Genomic DNA, 12,488 nt, shown 5'->3' with positions numbered 1-12,488 from the left:
GTACCGAGTCTGATTCTTGTGGCTGTTCATGTGTTTTCATGTTGATTTACCACCAGATGTCGCTGCAGGCCGACTTTTACACTATATTTCAAGGCATGCTGGTTAGACAGTCTGCAGAGGGCACTTACCTCATCATGCACTGTGCTCCAGCAGATCTGCTTGAATGGTGCTTGTGATGTTCCTCTGATGCAGTTTGAGGACACCACACATCTGCGCTGCAATGTTAACAAGAAGCCAAGCAAGACGAAACGTTACCTGGAGATGAAATATCGTCGCCAACACTGGGGTTAGATGGAAAATGCTATTTTACACATGGGACAGCTTATAGGCAATAAGGCAGTTCCGTTATTCGACGCGGGTCTGCTCTGTAAACAGACCCTCTCCATCTGTGTAATAAAGCAATGATTTTCTTTTATCTTCAGCAGACATAAACAGCTTAGAAGAGCGTCTCTACAGCGCCCCTGAAAATGAGGTAATAAAATCGTCACAGAGTGAATCCGTGCCACAGAAACGGCCCAGGCGGCCATTAAAAGTCTCTAACTGAATTCTAGTGCTCTTCTTAACCTGCACTGGTTGCTTTTTTGTGAATGGGATGGCATATTAAGAACAGATGGACACACTTAAATATGCTGAGATATACATGGCTATGGCCATATTTCAGTTGAGATAAACATTTAGCTGAAGAGCCACTCTTTTGACGATAGTCACGACATTACCTAACACACTCATATATATATATATATGAAGCTTTCCAAGAGTAGGAGGGTGAGGCCCCACAAAACACACTTCCGTGTTGTATTATTGTTATTGATGATGCTGCTAGACTGATACGCTCCTAAAATGCATCACTTGAATTTGGTCTAAGGCCCATCTATTTTGTGGTGTAATTCCTTTCATGACGAATAGATGGCGGCATATATTTGAGTATGTACATTTGAAAGAATAGCAGGTAGTTATCGTCACAGCCTAGATTTTGTTGAAATTTTTTTGTGATGCGGCTTTTTTAAGATCAAGGCCGTGACGGATATAGGTTGCTTTTATAATGTACATCTTTGCGCATGAGTAACTTTGTATATTGCGAGACAAGTTTTTTCGGGGGCAACAAAAACAAATTATTTCTTTTTTACTGTAAACACAGAGAGGATTGTTACTTTTGTATTATCCATCTCTTGTTCTCAATATATTGTGTTTGTATTGTGTGTTTAAAGAGTTTTTAAAAAACAAGTGTTATAAATGCTATAAAAATATATATATGGAGCATTTAAAATAGGATATTTGTATATTGTGGATTTTACTTTTTGTGAGGACTAGTGAGAACTAGTGCTATGGAAAATAGATTGCTCTATTCTTCTCTCTGGCACACTTAAAACTCCTGCCTACAATGATCTCTAAAAAAAATCGATCTGGAAAGAATAATTTTGGTAATCCTCAAATCTACATAATACTCTCCTGCAATAACGCAGCATATACTTCACACGCAACCTGTTTTCATTATGTTGACACTTAATATAAACAGCAGCGTAAAATGGCATGTGACAGGGATTAGTAATGAATCTCACAGCTGTGATATTACTCGGGAATATGTTTATTTCATTTCATTTGTCTTCTTATTTCCCATCTGTACTCTTTCAGCTTTATTTAGTAATAGGGATTGAGCCAACCTCGGCCAGATGTAAAATTCCTCACTGAATCGCAAGTGGGACCGCTCCACAATTACATCATGGTCCACACTTCCAGGAAGTCAACCACTGGAGAAGAGTGACACTGGTTGGAAAAAGAAGGGAGAAAAAAAAATCCACAGCCTTAGAGAGTCCTTTAAAACCTCTCCATCTAATTAAAAGATTGGCTCTTAAAGCCTGCATTTGATTTCCATTCCTTTTTTAAATCAACTGCACATAGTGTTCACATGGATGAAGGCGTGTACGCGTCAACGTGTCAGGTGGATCGAAAAAGTGAGTTTGGGACATTTTCCAACAAGGAGCCGAAGAAAGAAATAAGCTCGCGCTCCAAGTTCTGATTAATCATCGCCTCCATTTCTGCTCAGCAGACCATCATTTGCTTCATTAGAGTTCATTATTAAGAACGATGCCCACCTCGAGGAACGACTCTGCATGTGGGCAAGACTTTCAAAGCCTGACTCTCATGTGCTCATTTTCTCCATTTCCTCTCACTTTCACCCTCGCAAAGCATTCCCGATGCTGGAGGTTGTTTGGAATGTTGACTTTGGACTCCCAGTCGTAAAAAGATCACAACCCGGCGAGTGCTGGCCCGCCTCCACTGACTACAAGACACCGACTGCACACTCGCTCAGGGCTTTCGTTTGTTATTTGCTCAATTGATCGCCAGGCGAATTATGTGTGTCAGCGCCCCCAAGATGAGGTCACCACCTCGAATTGGAGCCTAACTGGAGTCACCACAGGCAGGAAATTCTGCCTTTGTGCAATCATCTCTTCACTCGGAAGAAATGCAAACTAGAAATGAAATCACTGATTGGGGTGTTAGTCAGATTTAGAATTGGCCAGCTCTTTACTGCATTGGTTACTTGAGCCTTTTGGTGACGACTATAAATCACATTTTCTTCCATTTTTGTCTCGCAACTTCACATAAATTTGAGTGTGCCCAAAAGCTTTTAAATACATGTGTTCACAGAAGTCGCAGCATACGATGGCAAAAAAAAAAAAACAGCTTAGTGGAGTCTTGCAAGCTCATGCTATATAACACCGCCTCCACCACGTTTGACACATGATGTGGTATGCTTTGGATCACAAGCTGTTTTATTCAGCTCTATTCAAAGTGTGACAGAGAGAAGAATTAATATAGATAGATTCTTTTTTTTATTTATAGGTTGTCCTCGTTGCAGTTTTCAGGTGTGCTTGTCAAGATATTACGTACACTGTGTCATAGTTTTGCAATCTACGTGTGCATATATTTTTTTTACAATTAAGAAGAATTAAACAAATGAAAAAGAAGACAGAGAAAAACAAACAATATGAGGGGCCATTCGCTTGTAATCGATTGGCAAATCTTCCATCTGGCGACACTGGCCCCCGCCCCAATACCTCGGCCATGATTGCACATCGTCGTCCTCCGCGCAGAGATGTCCCAGTTGAGTTTTTCATTTGAGACATTTAAAGGCAAAGAGTTGGCTGTAAAGACTCCCACAGGAGCGCAGCCCACCCACCTGCAGATCCACCAGGCTGCGCTCATCCACTAAATTACTGACATTGGTCTAACCCCACTATGTTGCACAGTAGCATGTATATATATCTATATATATATATATATATATATATATATATATATATGAACTTCTGCTACTTATGATTGAAACTCATACTATGTACAAAGTACAATAGCATTAGTTTTTGATTTGTTTGTTATCTATGGTTGCCCCCACCAAAACAATACATTAGCTCTAAATGAAGGTTTTATTTATGCTCTGTCAGCAATTTGGCTCCCTGTAATTAGAGGTCATTTTCACTATGCATGTATTGAGTCACTCACACCTCAGCTTGAACTTCCCAGAAGGCTTTGGCCGTCTGCGTGCTGACATATAATTTGAGTCGGAAGGCATTTGGCGCTGGAACACAAATAACACGTATTTATTTGCATCAGCATGCAGAGTGAAACTAGAGTTCCCTTGATATTAATAGAAAAGAGTCATGCATATATGCAGCTAGCACAGAAAGAGGTTAATTCATCCATACCAAGAAAAGGACAGTCCTGTGTGATTAACAGAAGTGACTGAATTACATGCTGCACACATTATTTGGCGGCAAGCTAGCAAGAAAGTTCCTTAAAAGAGGATTTCAATTCGGGCTGAAATTGTTCTTGGTCTAAATGTTTCATTGGAGGTGATGGAGCTTGGCGCTTCCCCGCCAGCGAGGCACCGCTGGGTGCTGTGTTGCTGCTCCCCCCTGAAAGCGAAGACGCGGGAGCTAGCCAAGCGAGGGCGAGCAGCCAAACCAACGGTGGAGAGGCCCCACATGACCCACCAAAATTTGGTGAGTCCTCCTGGTCCTATCACCGAGCAGCCGCGCGTGCATTCCCCCAAGAGAGCAAAGCTCATGCAATACATCTATATTCATTTGCGTGCAACACAGCAATATGAGATGTTGCACTGGGGACAATCATTTGCAGTACACGCTGCACCTCATAACAACAAGATTGGCTGCAAATGGGGTAGCATTTCTGTGGAAAAATATGTATTTGCCACAGTATGTGCCCCCCCACCCACACACTTTTAAAAATGTAAACTATGCATTGTGTTTCCAATGGGATATACTTTTTTTTTTTTTAAAGACTATTTTGCTAATCAATATATTATTATTCTTAATCATATTTCAGTTAGATTGTTTTAAATGTACAGCAATTTATTTCAGCAACTGTTTTTTTTCTAAACGACTCAAAATAGAATTGAGAGACACTAAAATGTTTTAATTATCTCCAACTTTGCATTTTAATACTATGTTTTATGTGCCTCGACTAGTCTAATCACGTTATTCAGATTAATAATGTGTTAGAGCCGGGGTGGGCAAACTTTTTTATTGTCGGGCCACAATGGGTTCCAAAATTTGACAGAGGGGCCGGACCAGGAGCAGATGGATGGAGTGTTTTGGTAACCTCACCTCATTAGAGAAAAAAAAAACATTTAATTTTATATGAAAGTGAAAACCACAGTATTTAGATAATAAAACATTAACAAGGTTTATTCATTTAATATTTTTCAAATTCAGCAGGCCGAATTTTGTTTGTTCCACACCTGCATTTGAGGAATAAGAATTCAAAAGATGAATCCATCCTCTTTTAATTAATCAATAGTTAGCCACTCTACCGCCTTCTACTGTTGACTGAAACAGACGTCAAAGTTCCCTCGGGTTCTCATTGAGAGCATCACCTGAGCAAACCCAGAAAGCAGGTGAGTTTTGACATTCGCAAAGCAAACTGAAAGAACTTTGATGTCAATTTCAGGCAACAGCAGAGGGCAGTATAATGTCAAAATAGCTGCCCCCTTTGATGGCTCAAAATGGGATTAATTCTTAATTCCACAGATGTAACATTAATCCGTATGTTAGACTAGGAGGAACATATTATGACAAAGAAGAATTTTGACTTAACTTCTTTCACTTTAAAATGTTTTGCCACTCTCCATGAACCAAAAAATAGCTTGCCAACACACTTTTATTTGAACTTTTGCCATTTGAAACAATTTCCTCGCCCCAGAATCGGAAATCTTCATCTTGCGCCATCCTTTGTGTCCCACACATTCAATTTCTTTTCACCATATATGTTCCACATTGATTTTCATCACATGTAAGCAGGCAAAAATTTCAATGTGTCGCCCGTGAAATTTCATTGCTTTTATTTGCATAATGATTCCTCGTGCACCCGCAGCAGCCGCAGATGGAGTGATGCAATGATAGAAAAATGTATCGGCAGAATTAATGAGCACATCGTGTGTAAAAGTGTGTTGTAGTTCCCTCACTTAGATCGAAGGTTCCGGTGGGAATTGGCGCTGACATGCGTTACAAAATTCAGTCACCTTCAAGGAATGTAAGAAAAAGTGACTGCACCGTTGCAATATTAATAATGATGAGAAGTCACTTGCACCTTTTAGAGGAACGCCTGAACAATTCAATCAGAACAGATAATACAAGAATTGCGTACAATATTTCCCCCCTTGGAATTAAATGGAAATATCCCAAAAGCTCTTATTTACTGTGAGACTGCCGCTGTTGTTGTTGTTGTTGTTGTTGAGCAACGAGATAATTCGGGCCAATTGTATCTCGTTGTTGCCAGGAACTCTTCGTTGGGCCCAACACCTCGTGAAGGTGGTTCCTGTAGTTGGGCTGCCGCTGTTGTTGGAGTGCTTGTTTATCCACACGCTGGACACGCTGTGAGTGTGTTTGCCAATCAAGATGTCCTCAAATATCAGTTGTGTCACGGTTGATATTTGCTGCCCAAAGGACTTGGATTGGCTGCAGTTTCCTTCCAGTTTGTATACACTGATGTTCCTTTTAATTTCCTGTTGATGTGGCTCATAGATTTGGTTTCCTGCTTATGTTGGGAAAGATAATCTTGGTGCCAATCCGCTGAGTGAGAATTTCCCCACCCCAGCTACACACTCTTAGGGTTGTGCATTCACAGTCTTGTTAATGCATGTTGTTTTTATTTGAGAGTTTTGAGTATTTCGTTGATGTGCAATGATTGTTTTGGCAAAAAGTTTTACGTCATGTAATCAACGCTGTAAACACCGAGGGTGCTATTTTTGAGACTGGCATAAATCCTGGAAAATCTCCATGTGGCGGCGGGTTACACCCAATCCATCGCAGCGCAGGCTCTGTCAGAGGGGAGGCTGCGCCGCTGTGGAAGATGTCACAGTTAACTTCCAACATGGCCAATAAGAGCAGCAGCCTTCATTCCCTTTAAATGTGGTAGTTGTGCACTTGTCTTGACGTGGTGGACGGCACACATGTAGGAACCACAGTTGTTGTAGTTTTGGGTTTTTCATGATAGTTAGTTTTCATTTTGTTTCTATTTATTATTAGTATTTTTTTTAAATTCAGTTAGTTCGAATTAGGTTTTGGAGCAGGTTTGTTAGTTTTTATTAGTTTTTTTTCCAAGTGTACATCTTACTTATGGTTTAGTTTAGTTTTTATTACTTTCAGTGTTACTTTTATTTCTTTTTTTAATAGATTCTTTTTAATGGTCATTAAGTATTGCGTAATAAAGTAAACTACAATTTTCAAACTTGACCTTCCTTCTTTGGTACGGCCATTGTCATGGTCTGTGTTTGTTGTTTTTGGTTTAGTATTTAGTTTCATGTTTTCCCTTGTGTTTTGTGTGTGCCTCTCATTAAACATGATTGTGTCCACCTGTGCTTGTCGTCCCACTCCCAAGTGTGAACCAATCAGCTCCCTCCAACCCTTTGTGTCTTGTCCAGGTGTTCCTCGTTGTGTCATTACTTAGTTTGTATTTAGTTCCTTGTTTGCTTTCTGTTCTTGTCGATTCATTGTCCATGTCAGTTGTCCTCCTGTCGTGTTATCGAGTGCCTTTTGTCTATGCTTTGTCCAAGTTCGTTTTATTATTTTTGTTTTGAGACTTTGATCCTGCTTGTGTACTTTGATGTTTTTGTATATCCGGGTTCCTTGCTTGCCTTTTAGTTTTCTCAAATTAAATACTTTTTAAGTTCCTTCTGCTTCGCTTCCCTGCGTTTGGGTCCTCCTTTTTGCTGTGATTATAGTTAGTTTTGGATAGCATAAGATGTAGTTTTTTTTAAAAAGCATTTTCATTGTCTTCAGTTATTTTTTTCCTTCGTTTATTACATTAGTTTGTGTAATAACATTTGATAGGAACGCAGTCGACACATTTGATAGAATAATGACTATAGTAAATACTATAATACAATTTCACTTACTGGTACATAAACTACTGAATGAACCGTTTGATATCACATCATCTGATTAAGTCCAGCTTGCTGACGAGAAGTAGCAAAGCAAAAAAAAAAAAAAAAAAACCCCAAAAAACAGAAAAAGAAGGAAAGCAAACATCTTCAAAGGAGAAATATCTAAGTCAGTCTGGAAGTAATCTAAAGCATCTGTTACTCTTTACCTGTGCAAGCTCCTCCATTAATGGTGGAGAATCAGCAACAGTCCTTCATGATGCAAATGTCTTCTTGCCGTGCCTGTGAACGATCATTTGTTTAAAATGTAATGATTTTCAGTGCGCACGGGTAACGGAAGCGCACACGGCCGCAAGCAGCGCTGTCATTGGAGTGCACTCCTCCAAGAATGGATGCGTTTGACCTCTGAGCACTTGACATTTTTTGACCTGAAGCATGAGAAACGCATTCCTAACACAAAAGTGTTATGTTAATGATGGGAGAGGGGCCACCGGTGTCTTTATTGGTATCGTAGTTATCATTTTCCGATAAAGTTTCATTTTTTTTTTTTTAATAAATTAAACGCTTTCTGATATATCAAACTGGATTTTCCCTCACAAGCCTCCACTCAATTTGGGAGCGAGGTGAATCCCCCTAGTGTATGTCTATAATATTAAGACTATTAACGACTGTTATTTTGAATTAATTGAATGAATTTTCATTGCTGGGCTTAGGGTCCAATTCCGTTTATATGCAGAGTGTTCCCCTGCTACGTCACATTTTTTTAAAGCGATCATTTTTTGCGAGAAAAGGAGAGCCAGTCGTAAATGCACTTTTCACATGTTTATTGAACGCGTGCAGAAAAGTTTTTTTTTGTCTTTACACTGCCATTGTGCATATTCACATTGCGCCACATGAGAACAAAACATTGCAATTGCGTGCCATGCCACTTGGGAGATTTGGACCTCAAACTTCAGAAATGTTAACCGGTCAGCTATTGTCCTGCCATCATTGAAATCATTGAAATCTAAATCCAGTTTTACATTCTTACACTTGTTATTTATTTATTTATTTATTTTTTACATTAATATCTATGCGGTAAAACAAATTGAGAGGTCAACCAGCATCCTGAAATTTGAAGTGTTGTGTCCCAGGGGTGTTCTTCTCGCTATCGAGGTCAGAACATGAGGAGTCAACACGTGGGTGGAAGACTCATACACCACTGACTCCTGACTCTGGTTTCGAGCTTGCTCAACACTTTTGGAGGAATTTGGCTGCCAAAAGGAACAACGTGATCTGTTATTAGGGCTCTGTTTTCCTCCCCCTTCTACTGAATTCATAAATATTTTCATGCTGAGGGTTATCATCACACGACCTCACGCAAAGCTAAATAAGGAATTCCAACTCCTGCGTCTCACCCCATATACTTTCTTACAGTACGCTCCTTCGTAGCTTTCACCTACATTCTTCCTTCCTTTTTTTGTTATATTGGTCTCCTTGATTTGGAGAGAAGCAGGAATAGATTGCTCAATTTGTGAGTTTGGTGATCCAACGTCCCGCGTCAAAATTCAACTTCTGCCAGACGAGTTGCTGACTGCTGCGGGCGTGTACGCCACACAGCACATTTAAGTGGGTCAGGAAACTGAAACCCCAGACACGAGGTTTTTGGAGCTTAAAGCCGTCCTCCCGAGGCTGGGGGGTGCAGAAGGTCAAATGTCCCATATCCCAGACACTTCGGGGAATGTTGTGCTGGATGCATTAGCTTGTTTTTACATTTGCTGGATCACCTGGCAGGTTGGAACAAAAGCAGGTGCCCTTTGTGAGAACGCAAGCCTTTTAATTATCTGCTTTTTTGTTTTATCTTAATAGTTCGTTCGGCTCCACCTACTCATGCCCAGGGGCGTAGCCAGACATTTTTTGGTGGGGTGGAGTGACTGTAACTGAGAATTCATTATTTATCATACCATCCACTATGATGGCCACTTTGCCCCTGCTCACGAATGGATGGATTGTTGCTTTATCGTATTCTGCTCTGTAATCTGATACTTCACTGTCTATTTTTGTCTTTTTACATTAGGGGGTCAAACTATAACACTTACTCCAATACCTTATTCTGCCTGTAGCCTGAAGTGCATTTTTTTCAATTATTTTGCAGTTTGCACGAATTATTCCAACAAACGATCTGTCACTCCTGCTGTTTTTTTCCTTCACTGAAAGTGCCACGCAAAGAAACATCAGAAGCTTTCAGCCCATTATTTTCAAAATATTTTTTCTACTGCACATAAAACAAGCAAAATCAAAATATGTCAGTTTTTATTTTCTTGTTGAATGTGGTTTTCAACCCTTGGGTCCCAATAACCTCAATGCATTGTCTGCTGAAAAGAAATGCTGTAAGAAAAAGTCTTGGCAAAGACAGATTTAGAAATTTGCTCGCTGTTGTTAGACTCATTTGTTGAAACTTCTAAATCTCTTCTTGTGTAATCTGAACACGAAAAGTCTTCAGAAATGGTGAGGCGTTCCAACCCTCCATGGACTATTGATTTTCTGTACGCCAACAATAAAGCACTGTGAAAATGTAAACCCCAAACCCCATTATTTTCTGTCATAACACACGGAAGCCCATTGTACATTTCTTGACCTTTTGTCTACTGCATGAGAGGCAAACAATGCAGACGAAAACACAAAATCAAATTCCGAAATGCCACAGAGTACATTATTCTTGATTGCATCGCCCTAGCCATGTCCATTTCAACACCAGCAGTTTTTGTTTTGATCCAGAGATCTAAATTTAGGATCACTCAAAGAAAATCCCTTTATTATTGGATAGAGCTATGGTGCGCATTCTTATATATATCATTTTATATATAAATATATAAAATGGGAGGCACACCTCACAGTTTAAATCAGGCAGCTTTGAATCTTCATATGTGGCTTTTTATCATCTCGTAAACCTTTCAGACTTTGGGAACACTTTTCGGAACAATGTCTGCTTGGGATATGGATATATTACACGTTATGTAATCTTACTTCATTTCTCTGGAATTGTATGAAAAGAATGATTACATGGCTACATTTTATTTTCCTAAGTGGATAGTTTGCACTTGATGGCACTCTGCGATCAGAAGGAAGAGGAGGAGGAGGAAAGGGTGTTGTCGAGGTTAACAGAGAAGCATACTTCTGTTGATGCCCGCCGGCCCTCAAGTGGCCAGGATGTGACACAGGGAAAGTGTCCAACACAATCACACCTATTCTCCTCTGCCAAACATGACACTGTCATTCATCTCCCATGTTTCATAATGCTTGTTTGACCTCACACAACCTGTGTCTGTCCACTCCAAGTTAGCGCATGACACGGTCATCTGTCACCCCTCATAACGAATCACTCCATTGTATTAAGTGTGTATTTTGGCTCATGCTAATTCTATCGGAGACATTAGATATTAATTCAGCGCAGGGTGCGGTTTTCACCTTCTCATGAATTTATGATGTGATGATTCTCTCACACGATACACCTTGATCAGCCCAAAAAAATAACTCCATCATCATAGTTTTATTTATTGTTTTATTTTTACCATCTGATGCCAGTGTGGACAAACTATGGCCCAGGGGCCACATGCGGCCCCTTAACCGTTTTAATCCGGCCCAGCAAACTTGAAAGAAATTAAATGAATAAACCTTGCTAATGTTTTTTTTCTTCTAAATACTGTTGTGTGTCAAAGACAGCTATTTTGTTGTAATGATTTTGTTCATTTTCATTTAAAATAAATGAGGTTTTTTTTCTCTGATAAATTGAGGTTACCAAAACACTCCATCCATCTGCTCCTGGTCCGGCCCCTGTGTCAAATTTTAGAACCCATTGTTGCCCACCAATCACAAAGTTTGCTCACTCCTGGTGTAATGTGATGAAGTCTTGAGAAAATCCAGCCAGATTACTGAAATGCACTTTACTTTGGAGTCAACCAGTCTTCCATCAAGCGCCTCCAACTGGTCCAAAATGCTGCTGCTCATCTTGGCCACTCTTCACTGGCTCCCAGTGCACATTAGAGTTTGCTTTAAGATACTTCTATTTGTCTTCAAATCTTTAAGTACCTCCACCCCTGTTCCCAACCTCTGGCGGTGGGCAAAAGATGAAGCAGTTCGTGGTGAAAATAACATTGGGACCACTGCTCTATCTTGTTCACAGCCCATCATCAGTCACCTTTGACTTTCAGTTTGTCCCTTTTCCATGACTGCTTAATACACATTCTTACATATTTTTTTCAAAGTCATGTTAATCACTCTTGAGAATATATTGGACAAATTCCGAAAAAAAATATCTGACCCATGTATACACAGAGGAAGCATTAGAACAGAAACCAAAAGAGACAACATCACATCAAGACTGATAAAATGCTTGGCTGCCTGCCCTGTAAACAATAAGGAAGTATTAAGATCAGCTGCCCCCACATCCAAAATGCACCATAGCAGTTTCGGAAATACCCACTAGGCACTTACTCCCTGAATGTTTTGTTTGTGCTGTTTCGCCATGCCGCACAGTGACGGGAAGCAAACCCGAAGGATCCATCAGGCTGGTGTTAAAAGGCAAATTAAATTTATAGAATCCAGTTGTGTTGGTTTGCCCACTTTTACCTCACATCTGTAAAAGCTTAAAAAGTAAAAAAAAGGACGCAGTGGTGTGTATCAAAGAAACAGAGATTGGCTTTGTCAGACCTCAGATCCTCAGCTGGGACTTGACCTCAATGGTTTTTCAGACCCCATCAGGGAGTGACAGAACAGGGCGGAGTTCACTGCCCCCGACTGGCTGTCATCAGCCGAGCACTGGTCCGCAGAGACTGGAGACTGTTCTCCATTCCTTCTGAGGGTTTGTTTTTATTTAAGCCCAAAGGAGTCGAGATGACGATGTCAGCAGAGTGACATCTGCGAGGTGACAACGAAAGATTACGATTGGAGTGATGCTGGCGGAAGAAAATGGCGTGCGTTGTTTGGGATTGAATATTTATTCCTATTTATTATATTGTAGTAGTATTCTGCACACTTTTTTTTTTAGATACATTTTCTCCCACATAATTAATCCAGTTCACATCATTCCAATTTCAATATATTCTAA

The 12,488-nt window shown here is 40.1% G+C and overlaps 1 long non-coding RNA gene across 1 annotated transcript; it reads left to right on the top strand.

Moving 5' to 3' along the window:
- Positions 1-198: 198 nt before the first annotated feature.
- Positions 199-6,007, top strand: LOC148338335 (uncharacterized). Its single transcript, XR_015842800.1, has 4 exons — positions 199-286; positions 423-472; positions 3,855-4,004; positions 5,800-6,007. It is a non-coding gene; the product is annotated as an uncharacterized LOC148338335 (long non-coding RNA).
- The last annotated feature ends 6,481 nt before the right edge of the window (positions 6,008-12,488 follow it).

Source organism: Idiotropiscis lumnitzeri, chromosome 4, assembly GCF_059441095.1.
Source record: "Idiotropiscis lumnitzeri isolate Australia: NSW breed Sydney's pygmy pipehorse chromosome 4, RoL_Ilum_1.0, whole genome shotgun sequence".
Taxonomy (NCBI): Eukaryota; Metazoa; Chordata; class Actinopteri; order Syngnathiformes; family Syngnathidae; genus Idiotropiscis; species Idiotropiscis lumnitzeri.
This window is presented reverse-complemented; position numbering and strand designations above follow the sequence as displayed.